We start from the raw sequence: 15,843 nt of genomic DNA on the forward strand, positions 1-15,843 counted from the left end.
CATAACCATAGAAAACACTCAAATACTAAATAAAGAAACAAACATAAACAAGCGCAAAATTAAAGAAGCCTTACTTATACAACAACTTAAACCCAAAATAAACCAATATAAAGGAACGCCTTTATACCTATATTAATATAATAAAATAAATAAAATTATATATTCAAACATCTAATACCGCCCTCTACATTCCGACACTCAGTTACACAACCCCTTTCAAACATGTGGTCAGCTTCCGGTCAGTTACCTCTTTCTTTGTGAACCTGACGATGACCGAAGAAGGTCGAAACGTTGTTCGCTCTTCTATGTAAAATATTTTCTCAACCCAAACGAGCCGTTTTTGCATGTAAATTTCTCAACAAGTGGGTTTCTCGATATCACTGAAATTGCTTTTATTTTTGTAAGATCTAAATACACATTCTTAATAGTTACTCCTCATCTTTTTGCCTCTATGTGACAACATTTACCTTCCATTTACCTACTGAATATTTATTAAGTTTTTTCTATTTTTATGATTTAGGGTTATTGTGAAGATATGGTTTTCCTAAAAGAAATACCATGAAGAAAGAAAGAAAAAAGATTAACCAATTATACATTTCTTAATGGCCATTCTCCAGCACTTAATGCTTACTTATGTTACGGTGCAGGCCTCAAAAGAAACTACAAAGGTGCATTGCAAGGCATATCTCATACAATAATTTCTCAAGCCACAAACACACCTTTCTAATTCTGTTATTATAATGTGAATATTTCAAATTTAACATGCCCTTCATTCACACCTTATAACTTTATGAATAATGTTGATTTGTTTTTATTGGTTTTAAAACAAATGTAACTGCAAACACAAAAACATGAATGACAACTGAATTCAAACTGGTAAAAAAATGAAAGATTGGTTTGAATTTTGTGCAAATCTACAAGAGGAATATCTGCAATAGCTGTCCCTAATTTAGCAATGTAAGTCTAGAGGGAAGGCAGCTATTCATGACCACCCACCACCAGCTCTTGGGCTATTCTTTTACGAATGATTAGTGGGACTGACTGTCAAATTATAATGCCCCCATGGTTGAAAGAGCGAGTATGTTTGGTGACCTTCAGATTATAAGTTGAGCGCCTTAACCACCTGGCCATGCCGGGCCAAATAAAAGTTAAGAAACACATAAATTAGTACTTTATATGGGAGCATATAAAATATATTCATTTTTACATATTATGTGTTTCTGTTTAATTACTTTTTAATTGTATCTCTGAATGGCTGGTATGAGTATTAACACTTTTATTGATAAGCAGAAAACAACATTTCGATCTTCTTAAGTCATCTTAAGGTTTACAAAGAGAGAGTTTGTAAATTACTGTTACCAGGCACATCTTAAGGACGAGAGTATAAATGGGCACAGGATTGTAGGTGGCGTTGCAGTTGGATGTTAAGTTATTAATCAGTATAGGTATAAAGGTGTTCCTTTACATTGGTTTAATTTTGGTTTTGGTTGTTGTATAAGTAGGGCTTCCTTGATTTTGAATTTGTTTCCCTACTTCATATCTGGATGTATGGGTATTAACACTTTTACTGATAAGCAGAGAACAACGTTTTGACTTTCTTAGGTACCTGCTTATACTCTTATCCCTAAAATACACCCAGCAATGGTCAATTGCAAACTCTCTTTGAAAACTTGAGGATAACCTGGGAAGGTTGAAATGTTGTTTGCTGCTTATCAATAAAAGTGTTAATACCCATACCAGTCATTCTGAGATACATTTTTTATTTCAAGTGGGTTTCTCATTATCAAGACTTTTTAATTGTTTAAATAAATTCTATAATATTATTCTATGTCAAAATGTAAAAGCATATAATATACACACTGGGTACATGCATACAGTAATGTATAATTACATACAGTTTAAATATAAAATGTACATGCTCTTTTATTCATGCTAACTAAATATTCAGATGTCTGTATGAATATATATACATATTATACCATGCTCAAATATACATTAAGAAATAACTGCAGATCTCAACTGTTACCAAAAATGTTATAAGTATTTATACTTTGTACCATATATATATATATATATACATACATGGTGGCCCGTAAGTGCCTACCCATTCATATATCTTATGTATCCAGTGTATCTGTGTGCTGTCCCTCATTCTCGCTGGATAATATTATGTGATGCCACATTCTGTGAGACATTTTCATCAACATAGCAGGGGTTATTGTTCCAAATGTCATGGTAACAGCTGCCTTCAACTCATTATTAGTATTATAACATTGTTTATAATAACATATGGATGGGTAGGGATTTACTGGCCACCCTGTATATATCAGCTGTAATTATTAACCATTATACTACATGTTGACATAAAAGAACAGAGCACTGATCTAAAATATGTTAATTCTAGTTTGTGAACTAGTTTATGTTTCATAACTTTGTAAATATGAACATATATAAAGTTTCAAAACTTTAAAACTAATGACAATTTCATGAATACCAATCAGTATGTTTTACGAACAATGATATTACTACTCAAAAATAAATTAGATAAATTATGTACCAATTGAAAATCACAGATTCTGTAAAATATAATTATTGCAAATTTTAAATGTATATATATATTTTTATGCTGATAAATATACAATATGTGGTTTATAGTGTCTTTTAAGCACTCTTCTGCTTTTGAAACATCTTTTTTTAATGTATTTACATATAATTTATATTTTTAATGTTTTATATTTTAAATATGCATTTAACTATATAATAGTCTATTCACAGTTAAGAGAAATTACATAGTTATCTCAATGATATTTGTAATGTGACCACTGCTTTTTAAATTAAACAATATTACAATAGCTCCACAGTGTAAAATACAGCATCCATTATATTGTACAACTGCATAATTTAAAGTATAATCAATAACAAGGTTCATCTGGATCATATTTATAAAAAAACAATAAAGCCAACACTTTATATTTAATCTTTTATAGAAAAACATTCAAATATTAATACTTTCACTCAAGCAACAGACTTTCGTAACTCACAAGTCCCTGTAGTTATATAAATCTAATATTTAAATATAAACTTTTGTGTAAGCAATTTTCAAATTGTACAGTCACAATAAACATAATTTCACAAATACTTGCATGAAATAAGGACTTAGTTCTTTCTTTAAGGTTAACACGACTATACAGAAACAAAATAAAAAAGTTAACCATTAACTGGATTTATACACTGACATCTCACAAGCTACTAAGATATCTATAAACAGCCACTGTAATTCATTCAAATTTACGTAACATTTTTATTTACAATCAATGGAACTGGTCATTAATTAGTTTTCTTAACCATTCATTAAAAATATGAGCAACAACATGGAAGTAAAATTTAATTTTTATGTTTTCATATACATACACACTTATACATACCACTCATTTTAAGTGCTTACGTCACTATCTGAAATACAGTTTGTAATGTCATAAAGAGGGTTATTATAAATGGAGTTCAGTAAAACTAGATTATTATCACAAGTGCGGTACCTCAGGGCTCAGTCTTAGGACTTTTACTGCTTTTGATTTACGTCAATGACATTGTTGATGGAATGGTTAATAACTTATTTAAATTTGCTGCTGATATTACAGTCTTGGTTGTTGCTGGCTGTAGGGAGGATGCTGCTGCTTTACAAAAGAATTTAGATCATTTAGTGAGTTAGACAAATAAATGGCAGATGGGCTTTATTATATTACATACAAGATAATGCATGTGGAAGTCATTATAAGTATAATTTGGATGGAAATAACCTTAACAGTATTGTGAAAGACAGGGATGTTGGTGTAGTGATTGATCAACCTCATAAGCCACCCAAGCAGTGTGCTGTTACTAGTAGTTGGACAGATAGGATTTTAGGTTATATCTTTAGAAATATTGAATACAAGTGTAAATATGTTATAAATTAATTGCACAAGTGATTGGTTAAGCCACATTTGGAACACTGTGTTCATTCTTGGGCTTCTTACCTTAGGAAGAGCATTAGATTGTTGGAAAAGCTACAGAGGAGGGCTACTAGAATGGTGTCTGGGATAGAGGAGTTATCAAACAAGGAGAAGTTAAAATCTCTGAACTGGATTCACTTTAGAAAAGAAAAGTTAGAGGGGATCTGATTGAGGTGTTTAATTGATATACACCAATGCATCTTGCTTTGCACAGATAACCCTTGAGTAGCTTTGCACAAAATTCAAAACAAAACAAGCATCTTGCTTTTTTATACTTAATGGTGAAAATAGTCAGACTAAAGAAAAGAAGACTTGGCAGAGATAGAAGTCTTCTTCAGCTAAATATGCATATTTAAGTTATAATATTTGCTGATGGTAATTAGCAGTACCTTTACATACAAAAAACAGAATGTTATACCAGTTAAACCTGCTATCAGTGTTTATACTGCTGTTACATTTTTGGATGCAAAATTAATAAAATAAAAGTTCTTAGTCAAACTAATTAAGTATTATAATTGTTGTATGTACTACAAGTTACAAATGTCACTATTAACATATACTTTTGATAATAGCTGGCCATCTATTATTGTATATCTTAAATGTGCTATATTAAGTTCTGTATTTGTAAATAAAAATATATTCTTGAAATACACACAAACATATGTTTAACCATATATTTACTTTTTCTCCTGCATATCATGACCATTTATTAAAAAAAACTAAACAACTGAAAATAGAATAGGACCTATGATGATGAAATGTTGATTTTTCAGGTAAATGTTAAAAATATTAGTAGTAAAGTTCTCTTGTGTGTTAATCCTACTCTTCGGCAGTAACATCATTATTAGTAGTGATGCTGCAAACAAAGTTACTTTTCTTAATAACGTCCAAGGTGATGATACCACTTTTCAAATTTAGTAACATCATTATTAACATTATTTAGTAACATCATTATTAACATTATTTAGTAACATCTTTATTAGCATTATTAAGTAAAATCTTTATTAACATTATTAAGTAAAATCTTTATTAACATTATTAAGTTTTTAGTCAATACATTACACTACTTTTAATATTAGTAACATTATTACCTATTAATGTACTTAAAAATATAAAATAAGTAATAAAAGTTTTTAGTTAAAACTATCTAACCAATTGTTTTAAATAAAAATAACTATAAATATAATAAATAATATACTTTGTAAATAGCAACAACAACAAAAGAATGAAGTATGCACGTGTCACTGCTGAAACATTTTTTATTCTGTTGAAGCATACTTTATTTATGTTGTGAAATTGTAAACTTATAGTAAGGGATGTCATGCTAATCAAAGATTCCTTTGGTGTCTATTTTCTGTAGGTTAGCTATAGGAATATGTGCAGCATTATGTCATACAAAAGTGGTAGCAGTTGAAATGAAACTTCATTTAATCCACATCCATACCTCTACAAATATTTTAAGTTTACTGGAAGAAGTATTGATGATAACTTATCATGTGAATGCTTACTTTGTTTGTCTTTAAAGAAAACATTTAGTGTGAACAGTAAATCTGAAAGGATCTTACAAAAACATATCCTTAAAACATTTCTCCATTGCTAAGGAATGTCATCTATTATGAAACAAGTTGTATCATGTAACAAATGAAGACTGAAAGCAAACAAAGGTAATGACAAAGCACCTAAAAATCTTGCAGTTGATTGTCAAGAGAAAAAAAACTGCTTCTAAACATTTGGACAAAGTTTCTGAGTGTCTCAACAAAGACTGAATGGGCTAATATTGGGCATGATGATTTCAGAGTTTTTGTCATTCAGAGTTGTCAAAGTCATATTCTTTAGAAATTTAGTCACATCACTACAGCCAACAAGGACAATCATTTCTCAAAGAACATTAACAAGGCAAATGAACTACACCTATGAAGAAGAAACAAGCTCTCTCCTGTCCCAACACGGTAGTCAGAACTGTTGCTACACCTACTGGAGTTTCAGAAAGAGGTTATTAAACAATGAATAATTTCAAATTTTTCACTTTCTGATATTCTCACATTTTTTAAGCTAACCAATGTTGGAGGTTTGTCTTAGCATCTGACTAATGATCATTGATATTTTATTAGATCGTCATCATGTTTATTATAGTCAATTTTTAAACACTGAAGTTGACCTCTTTTGTAATTAAAAGAATGTTTGGAAACTGATGGATCATTATTTTATTTCAGAGCCTATTTAAAAGTCCTGTGCACTGGATAAATGATGATATGCTGGAATGTAAGTACACAGGTATTACTTGCAGTTGTATAAAGCAACTTTGTTAAGGCTTTCATGATAGTGGCACACATTTGAAAATTGTGAATTTGTCTGTATTTAAATAACACCATATGTAGAATTTCAAGCAATAACTCCCTTAGTCAAGTGGGCCACAACTGCATTTTGTACTGTGTAGTCACCCCCATTTGTGATGTCATGCATGCATTGGCCAATTAGAGAGAAATTTTAAAATATCATAATAAGAAATAAAGAATAATTTTTATGATACAAAAATGGGTGTGTAAACAAATTAATAAATGAAGAAAGGAATGAAATAATGGGGGAGCAGAAATTATTTGATTTATATCTGCTATATAGGTAATACAGTCCACATTCATATAATTATCTCTTTCATACGTGGGAAACTTTCCTTAATAAAAATGTATGGTGTTTGCCAGAATAAAATATTAAATGGACAAATCATTGTAATGGAAATGTTAAGTATACATATATGTATGCACACATTTGTATACATGCACATTACAACCAATATATATATTGTGTACACACATACAACAAACACATCACTTGTCAGTTGGTTGTACTGATTCACTTGTTTGAAAGTCATATTGTAACACTGCCATTCATGTACTGTGTTATTAAATGGCAAAATTAATATTTGTGCTTATGTTGTAAGTTTAAATAATAGAGTGATCACTTCTTTTACAGACTGTTCTCCATCTCTACTGATTAACTGCATGATAGTGTTGCTGGTAGTAGTGATGATGCAGTTATACACAAAGCTGATAATGAAAATGTTATAAATAATCATTGTTTTGCTGATATATTGGCTGTTGATGATTAAGTATTGTTTTGTTCATATATATGTATTTTGTAAGACCATCAAAGGTGTGCATCCACACATCAAACCTAATTGTTACTAATGATGTAGCTCAAGCTTTAAAAAATGATAATATACAAATCAGCAATAGGAAAAGCTGAAACATTTTGAAATAAACACAGCAGAAACACTGTACCTGCTGACACAACTGAGAAAGAAATAAGGGTACACTTCGTTGTTTCTTGTCCAGTTCATTGTAATTGAATATTTGATGCCCTAAGTTGCTTACAGAAATTAATATCTGGAAGTGAATCAAATGACCAAGTGCTAGACTGAGTTTTTGATCAACTGGACACTGTGCAACTGAATCCAGCTGAGAAAATGTTTATTTCAAATAAGTTCAAGTCATGAGACCTATTGCTAGAGCACTTGACATCTTGCACTTTGGGGAAAAAGCATTTATAGGGCTATTAAGTATTGATTCAAAGCACATAAAGTAGGATAGATAATGAGCTAAACAATGGCAATTCAATTCTTCCAATGTTTTCATTCAAACTTCCAGAAAATCAGAATTAACAAGTTCAACAAAAAATGATCACAACAATAAAAGAATACATAGCACTCTATGGCACAGAATTGCCTAATCATGATAGCATGATAGAAACAGAAGATTAGTATTTCAAATAAAGGAGGCAAAACGTATCAGACACAAAAGTGCTCGAGTAGTTGGTGCTTTTCTGGATAAATCTCTTGTGAAGTCTGTTCAAAATGATACAAATTCACACAGTATTAAACTCAGTTGAGACAGCATTTTTTATTGGAAAAAATGTTATGAGGATAAAACAAAAAGAATGTCTGATGCAAGCTTTGAAAGAACCATTTGCTTGAAATGCAACAGTGATACTGGCCTCTGAAAGTAATTTTTTTAACACTGCAGTTATCATATGAAGTAAACTCTCTTAGATTACTTCACACTAACTGATAGGCTTCTTATTAGTTATTTTAGTCATATGTATTCCTTTCTCTTGCTCTTACTTTGAATATTATGGAAAAATAAAAGTTGCTGTTTTAATTTCAATTCTAAGACCTCTCAAGGTATAATCCTTTTTTGTCTTGAGTTCAATGATTGTGGTTCAGTTCTGTATACACATATATAATATGTGATATATACATTGCATGTTTTATAAACAATGTACAGGTATCTATTTGAAAAATAGTCATTACTTGTTACATTCTTAGCTAACATTTGGATAATGGCATTACTCTTTTTAGCAAGTAATGGAGAAAGTAACACCATTAAATTGTCCAGTAATGTGCCCAGCACTGGTTAATACAGTAAAAACTAAAGTGCCAACCATCTAACTTATGTGCATGAAGAGGATTCTTTAATGTACAGTATAACAAAATTATTTATTGCAACTGTCAAAACATACAAGCTTTCATAATATCTCTATATCATGTGGTTGTACATATAAATATGTAAATAGAGGTTTGAAATTCCTCAGGAGTTTTACATAAAAACCTTGTACTATAGAAGCTTTGTACAATAGGAAAAAAAAATCATTCTTAACCCATGTGCTGTCAGTAATCTGTTTGCTTTGCTGATAATTAATTTTCTACTATATAATTTCATTTTTAAATGTTTTCTTTAATTTAGTAACTACATGCTTGTCCAGTTATGTGACATTTCTAGTTTAATGATTTTGTCTAGCCAAAGCAGTTTCTTTCTCATATAGTGTACATTACACAAAATAAATAAATATTAGACAAACTGTAAGAAACTAAAACTCAAAATATTATAATTCTGCATTAGTCATTCATATGCTTTACCTAAAGTAAGTTAGAGTTGGAACAATTAACCTTTTAGAATAATATATTTAGTTTTCCATTTGTATATGCTGTCGTAAAATAATGAAATTTAAGATCTAAGGTAATTTTGTTGCATATACAATTACAAGTTTCATGCTTAGTTCATAATTCTTGTGGGTTTAATATTTAAGTGTTGCTCTTGTTGATCAATCAGTTGGAATTATTCCACCACTGACAATATGGTATGACAACTGGAACTTCTTTGTAACTATCTGCATTACTATTGAATAGAATATTATGATTAGACTTTGGTCACTGGTGAAATATATGATGCCATTAATAATTTGTCACTTTTATTTTATCTCCTTTATGGATTTTGCTTTGCTTAGGAACATGACAGATCAGACAGTTTTCAGTCTAACCAGTTGAGGTGGTACATCCATATAGTGTGAAAACCCCATCAAAATGTTTTTAGCACCTATACAAGTTTTAACTATACGAGTGAATTTATTTTTCATATATTTGAATGGATATCTGCAAAACTTACCTCAGTTACCCAAATATGAATGAGATAACAAACTACTGAACTTATAACAAAAACTGCCAATCTGTATTATACCAGAATTCACCAATATATTATTTACAATAAAAGCAAGGGATGGAGCTTCAAAATATGCAGTCATTGCTTCATACATTTTAACATATAGAACAATGAATAAGTCAAGTATCATCCAAATTAAAATAGTATTTATTATATTACTTTATACTTAACTGTTTGGTATAGTAAAAGATATAAAATGGGAGGAAATTATATTAGAAAATTACAAACTGTGCAATATCCTTTAATTATGCTCATAAACATGGCTAACATCACCAAGACATGAATGGCTTCATTCACTGTATTCAGTTCAAACTCAAGAAATAAATCTTTATCTCAATTAATCATCAACTGAGAAAACAAATTTAACAAATGTGTATTGCAGGAAATGTGATAATGTTTATGTTGTGATACTCATTAGAAGAATCAGGTTACTTGCAAATATATATTGTGTGCCTCTTTCTTGAATGAAATATGATATTAATGCAGTAAATTCTTATTTTTGAATTACTGTTCGTGTATAATTCTAGTTTCCAATAATATATGTTACTTATAATTTGTAGAAACTCACTAACAATGTCCAAGGTATGCATTGCACTGCTTTGAATGAAAGTATGTGTAAGTTTATTAGAACCTTATTAACACTATGTGCTACTACTTCAAGACAAATCACCATTGCAACTGCAGAAGTATAATTTATAGACTTATGAAATTTTTATGAAACTTATAAACATTTTTTAAATCAAGTGAAGAAATGGCTTGTACAAATTTAATGTCACCACTTCCTGTTTTAAATTGTCTCTTTACAAGTTACTGATAAGCTACTTGCTTGCATAACATATTTGTCACTTCCAGAAAAGCAGAAGTAAACAGCTGGATAAAATATGAAACAATAAAAAGTTAACTTTTAAAAACACATTATGCATGTTTTCTGACAAATTACATTTGTTCAGAGAACTAATTCAGTACCGAAACATCAACAAAAATAAAATGAAAAATACAGTGAAACAATAACATTATAGTTTTACCTTTTAAAGGGTTGAAGTTAAACAAAAGATATGCCTTAACATCAAAAGAACATCGCTATGTTTCTTTCAACACTTTTTAAAGAGAGTAAAATCAACATTAGTTAACAGCTTTGATATATTTAGTAAAACTTTTTATAAAAATCTAATTTACATCAAATGTCTTCACATGTTATGGAGTGATATAGTTTCATTAAGCATGCCTAATTTTGTCAGGTATTCTTGGGTTAAGGACTGAAAACACCTCACATTAAGAATACTCAATGGAGTAGTTATGGAAGTCATGATTAAGAAAATTTGTCATTTGCTATAGTTGTCATTGTGGACTTTTAACAGGTGTAATGGTATTGCATAATTCTACAAACAAGTATATTAATCATAATGATTATTTTTATATCTGAATTTTTGTTTGGTACCTAGGGATTTAAACTACTGTAGATAATATGAAAATCCAATTCTTTAATAATATAAAATTCTGAAACTTATTATAGTGAAATGAGGGGTCACAAGTACCAACATCAGGAAAAGCTTATATTTTTAAACAACATTCAAACAGGTCCAAACAATAAATTTCTTTCATGGTCTGAGGCCCTTTCATTTGTACCTTTATCTTCCATTTTTGATTAAAATCTTGATCTGTGTTAGTTTATGTAAAATGGCAACTTACTAGGACTTCCTAATTAAGTGAAAATGCAATAAATAAATACTGTGTGAGAACTTTATAAGCTATTGAGAAAATGGTTTTTTGCTACCTTACACAGACAAAATTATTTAAAATATATTTAAAAAATAATAATTTTTTTCTCAACAGAAGAAATATAATGCTAAGTATTTCTCTTCTTCTTATCAAAGTTCTTAGTGAGTTTTCTAATATATTTTTCACTTGGTAATGTTTAAATTAAAAGTTTTATTACTAACAATTATAGAAAGCAAAGTGATTTATAAGAAGAAAACTGCAAGTAAAGTTTAAAACCTGTGAGAATCAGGATATAAAATGTATTTTGAGATTTACAAGTTCAACTTTTTTGATATGGGGGATCATGTTTCTTCACAAACTTGTGATTTTTGAAGTGTTCGTAAATCTTCTGAGAGATGTTGCCGCCTTCTTAAGCTGGGTTGTCTCTGCACACTCGGCAACCGATGTCTTAGTGTTGAGTGGCTATAACAAAAAAGAAGAGAAATGGCTATGTGTACTTTAATCAAAATGGTTTAAGGGTAAAGTTATTATTTTTCTTATTTGAAAATGTAATTCCAATAAATACCTATCTTTCTGGATGTAGTGGCTGTGCCTTTGAGATTTTGCACATGCAACTAGCCTTGAGTTATCATCCACCTAAGGTATATGTTGTAACATGAGCTGTGCTAGTGTATAATATAAACATCATGTGACAACAGCTTTTCACCAACAGGAAGGTGACATATCCTTTATACACTGTAAATTAATTTCATTTTTAGTTGAGGTAAGAATAATGTGCATGAGTAGTGAGGTAGAAAGGAGGGAAGGTGCACAAAGGGGTAAGTATATATCAAAAGTCAGTTTTCACAAAAGAAAAATTTTAACTTCTAAAAAAAAAAAAAAAATTGCTACCTTCCAAGTAATAGCTAGTCCCACACTGATGTAGTAGGAGGGCTGATGCAGTTGCTAAAACCTATATGAGCTCTCTTCAGAGAAGCTGACTGAAGTAGGAAGCTTATGGAGTGTGACACCTTATAGCAGGGGCTTACTAGAGGGTTAACACTCATACACATCCATCTTATTACCTAGATGGAAAGCAATATGTGCCCATTTGTTGCAGGGATGGGTGGAGAAAGACACAACTAGCTGAGAATTTGCACACAATTGGTATGTACTCTGTACAATTTACTCATCATACATACAAGAACAGGGTCTAAGCCTCTTCCTGTTGTCACAGAACACTTTTCTTCATCTGGCATGACAAACTACTGAGAAGTTGGCATATTATATAAGGTCAATCTACATTACACTGATATGGATATCTCTGCTCTACTTACAACCATGTTGTGCTGCTAACTTGGACTTTTTCCAGAAGAATCACACAACTGGTGAAAGATGTTTCAAGTTGACCATCCCACCAGCTATGAATTGAGAGAAGACATGGTATCCCATGCTCCACTTGACAATCAAGGATATGAATTCATGTTGGGGAGGTATGAGAAAGGTTACTGGACCTAATCACCACAAAGACCTTTTGCTGGGAAAAGGGGAATGGGTTATTTCCAAATCTAAATTGAAAAGCTGGCATATTCTATGGATTATCATGAAAAAAAACAGCTTCTAAAAGTGCTCATTGTTTAATGTTTTTGATTGCCTTCAACTCATTGTGGGTTTTAGGAAGTAAAGACAATACTGGCCACTTGGTGAAATCAAATAACTAAATGACAGTATGTTAGAAACAGGCAAATTAAAATGGTGACTAGACTGGAGGGAGGTAATATCCTGAGGGAGATGCAAATGCTAAATGGTGGAGGCAATATGAGACAAAGTTGTTAGGGTTAGTACATATTCCTCCCTGGAGAATATTGTGCAAAGGTAACAATGAGTGTCAGACTAGAGAATGAGTTAAATGGTAGATATGATGTGATATGAGATGATGCAATCTGAAAGTATCTCCATCCAGGGAAGATAGATAATTAGATGAACTTATTAATCCATCCAGTAAGCATAGAGGGCAAGAGGCCCCTGGAAGAAGAGGATCCCATGGCAATAACAAACGACAGTAAGAGCCATAAAATGGAGCTATTCATGCCAAGTAACACCATATCTCTCAAACTGGACACAAAAGACAAACAAGGTTCATATGATCATGAAGGACTGACAAAAAAATATGGGAGGCCACATTCATCTTTCTACCTAGATGGAAGGCAAAATGAGCTCATTTGCTGCAAAAATTGGTGAAAAAAGACACAATCAACTGAAAATTTTCATAAAACATGTTAGTTAGACAGTGATGAGTATGATCTCCCTTCCAAACTGCCTAAGTCTTAGGAAGGACAGGAGATCAAGGGATAAAAGAAAGGAAGATCTGTGGAAAACAAAGTACAGAAGGCATTCAATGCATAAGAATCAGATCTGTGATGACCATAGCAACAAGTAGTAAGACAGAAGTGGTATAATGAGTAAGTAGCAAAGATTTAAAAAAACATCTGATACAACTGTGTAGAACCACATTGAAGTTCCAGTTGGGCAAAGAAACTGAGAGTGGTGATTAACTAAGAAGGATCGAAAAAAAGAGATATAAAATATAACAAACAAAAGGTGAATACTGAAGAAAGCCATGCAATAGCATGCAATGCTACAAACCAACAATCCTTAGTTGAACAACCAGTTAAAGAAGGCTAAGAGGTGGGCAACAGCAGGATGGCTTGGTGGTAGAGAGCAGCAGATGGACCAACAGTGAAAAACATGCCACTTTTTTTAATGGACAAAAAGAGTAAAAAGTTGACACAAATGGAATAATAGAAGGCCTAAATGGCCACAGAAACTTGAGCAGTGAGCAAGGAACCAGCAATATCCCACATGTGAAGATGAATGAACAACACTCCTGGGCAAAAAGTGAGACACATAAGGCTGGATCAAGAGTGACTGAGGTGGAGGCCAAACAAATCATGCTATATACATAAACATATCAGTGAAGAAGAGAAAACCATAAATGAGCTAAGCAATAATGGTGAAACCAAAAGGACTGGAGAAGGAACATCAAGGTAATGTACTTTGAACCAGCAGAGGAAGCCATAAATAGTATTGATAATGAGAAACATGTATGCCAGTCGTGGCGTGAGAGGGGTGGAAGCACAGGAAAATATACATCTTGGCTGTAGCAAATGGGTTAACAAACTCATAATTAATGTGATAATCTTGTTTCTATCTAGAAACTGTTCAGAACCAGGAATACTCCTCAAATCTTCATTATTAAAACCTGAAGAAAAAATATAACTTAATAACCCAAAGATCCCATGAACCTCAGATACAAACCCTCTTGTATCATCTCTCAAAGGCCCTATTCTCATCCAAACATTATGCCTACTCTAAATATATTTGAAGAAACAACAACAAACTTTATTATTAACTTTTACATTTTTGACCAACCTTTTCAATATACTTCTTTGATTTCTTAACATCCCACATGACCAACTCAGTCTTTTATAATCCTCCAAATCTCACATCATTGCACTCAACTTAAACTTCTTATAATGCTTTCCTTTGACTGTATCCTTTATGAGCAAACTTTCCTTTTTATTTTTTAACACTGTTTAATAGCCTTTAAAGAGTTTAGTTATGGTGATTTACTGGCTTTACACAGAGTATGTAGCTAAATTTTAGTGATGAAACTAGTTCTTGTGAAACTAGTGCAATAGAATGACCAGACTTTTCCCAGCTGTTATATTGATTAGAAAATGACGAATATGCAAAATAAATAACTCAAAAAACATGATATGATTTCAGTAAAAAACTTTTCCTTCTTTGCTCAAATGGTATGAAACTAAGCAACTGTTAAACGTAATTTCTGTTTAAGTATATATACATATAGTCTTGTTGAATATATTTTTTATTTACTTTTAGCTCAAGTTTGGACTCTTTATTTATTCAACATATAACTCACTCTCTTTCTGTCAACTTTTCATGCTAAATGTCCTGTATTTGACTCACTGCCCATGGGACAATCATGGGTATGATTTGTTTCATTTTTAGCTACAGTTACAGTTTACCATGATATAAAATTAAAGTATTAAGCTAAACATAAGATCTAACATGCCAAACATAACTACACATACTTTTTTTTCATATAGTCATTACATATAATCTTCAAAGATTAGATCATAATACTTTAACTCTGGAAATATAGCTTATATTAAAATAACGGTGTTAAACTATTGAAAATAACTTCTATAACATAGTGGTTCTTTTTCTCTCATTAAATTACATAGAACAGTAGCCCTTCTCTGTTTCGTGGAAACAAAAGGTCTTCTAATGAATGAAAGATGCTCGTGTAATTATAGCAACATCTCTTTAAAACTTATAAAACAGGCCCAAAGAGTAATAAATATATGTTCTATGAACTTTTGTTAAAGGTCCCTAGAACAATGAAGTATGTTCTTGTAAGTATAATGATCAAACTTATAATAAAGTTTTAAAACAGAAGAATGAACAGTGGTATTACATATGGGCATGTTAAATTAATGAACACAATTTAGAGAAATATTTTATTTAGACAAGTTACTTCAGTTAATATGTATTGCACCACAGATAGAAAGCTTAAGATGTTATAAATGAAAATCTATGACAGAACTAGTACATTGGTTAAATAAAAGTCTTGTGAC

At 31.0% G+C, this 15,843-nt stretch overlaps 2 long non-coding RNA genes across 7 annotated transcripts in view; one reads left to right on the top strand and one right to left on the bottom strand.

The window, feature by feature from the left end:
* The first annotated feature begins 376 nt into the window (after positions 1–376).
* LOC143249151 (uncharacterized) lies at positions 377–9,736 on the top strand. 2 transcript variants are annotated; one of them, XR_013027603.1, is made up of 4 exons: positions 423–1,445; positions 5,350–5,981; positions 6,203–6,251; positions 6,960–9,736. It is a non-coding gene; the product is annotated as an uncharacterized LOC143249151 (long non-coding RNA). The 2 variants fall into 2 exon arrangements; XR_013027602.1 differs by having other exon boundaries at positions 377–1,445; positions 5,350–9,736.
* Positions 9,469–15,843, bottom strand: part of LOC143249150 (uncharacterized) — a 28,392-nt gene continuing 22,017 nt past the window's right edge. For all 5 annotated transcript variants that reach the window (XR_013027597.1, XR_013027599.1, XR_013027601.1 and 2 more), the window contains exon 3: positions 9,469–11,662. This is a non-coding gene — a long non-coding RNA (uncharacterized LOC143249150). The remainder of the gene's footprint in view (positions 11,663–15,843) is intronic.

Source organism: Tachypleus tridentatus, chromosome 4 (assembly GCF_004210375.1).
Source record: "Tachypleus tridentatus isolate NWPU-2018 chromosome 4, ASM421037v1, whole genome shotgun sequence".
In the NCBI taxonomy this organism is placed as follows: Eukaryota; Metazoa; Arthropoda; class Merostomata; order Xiphosura; family Limulidae; genus Tachypleus; species Tachypleus tridentatus.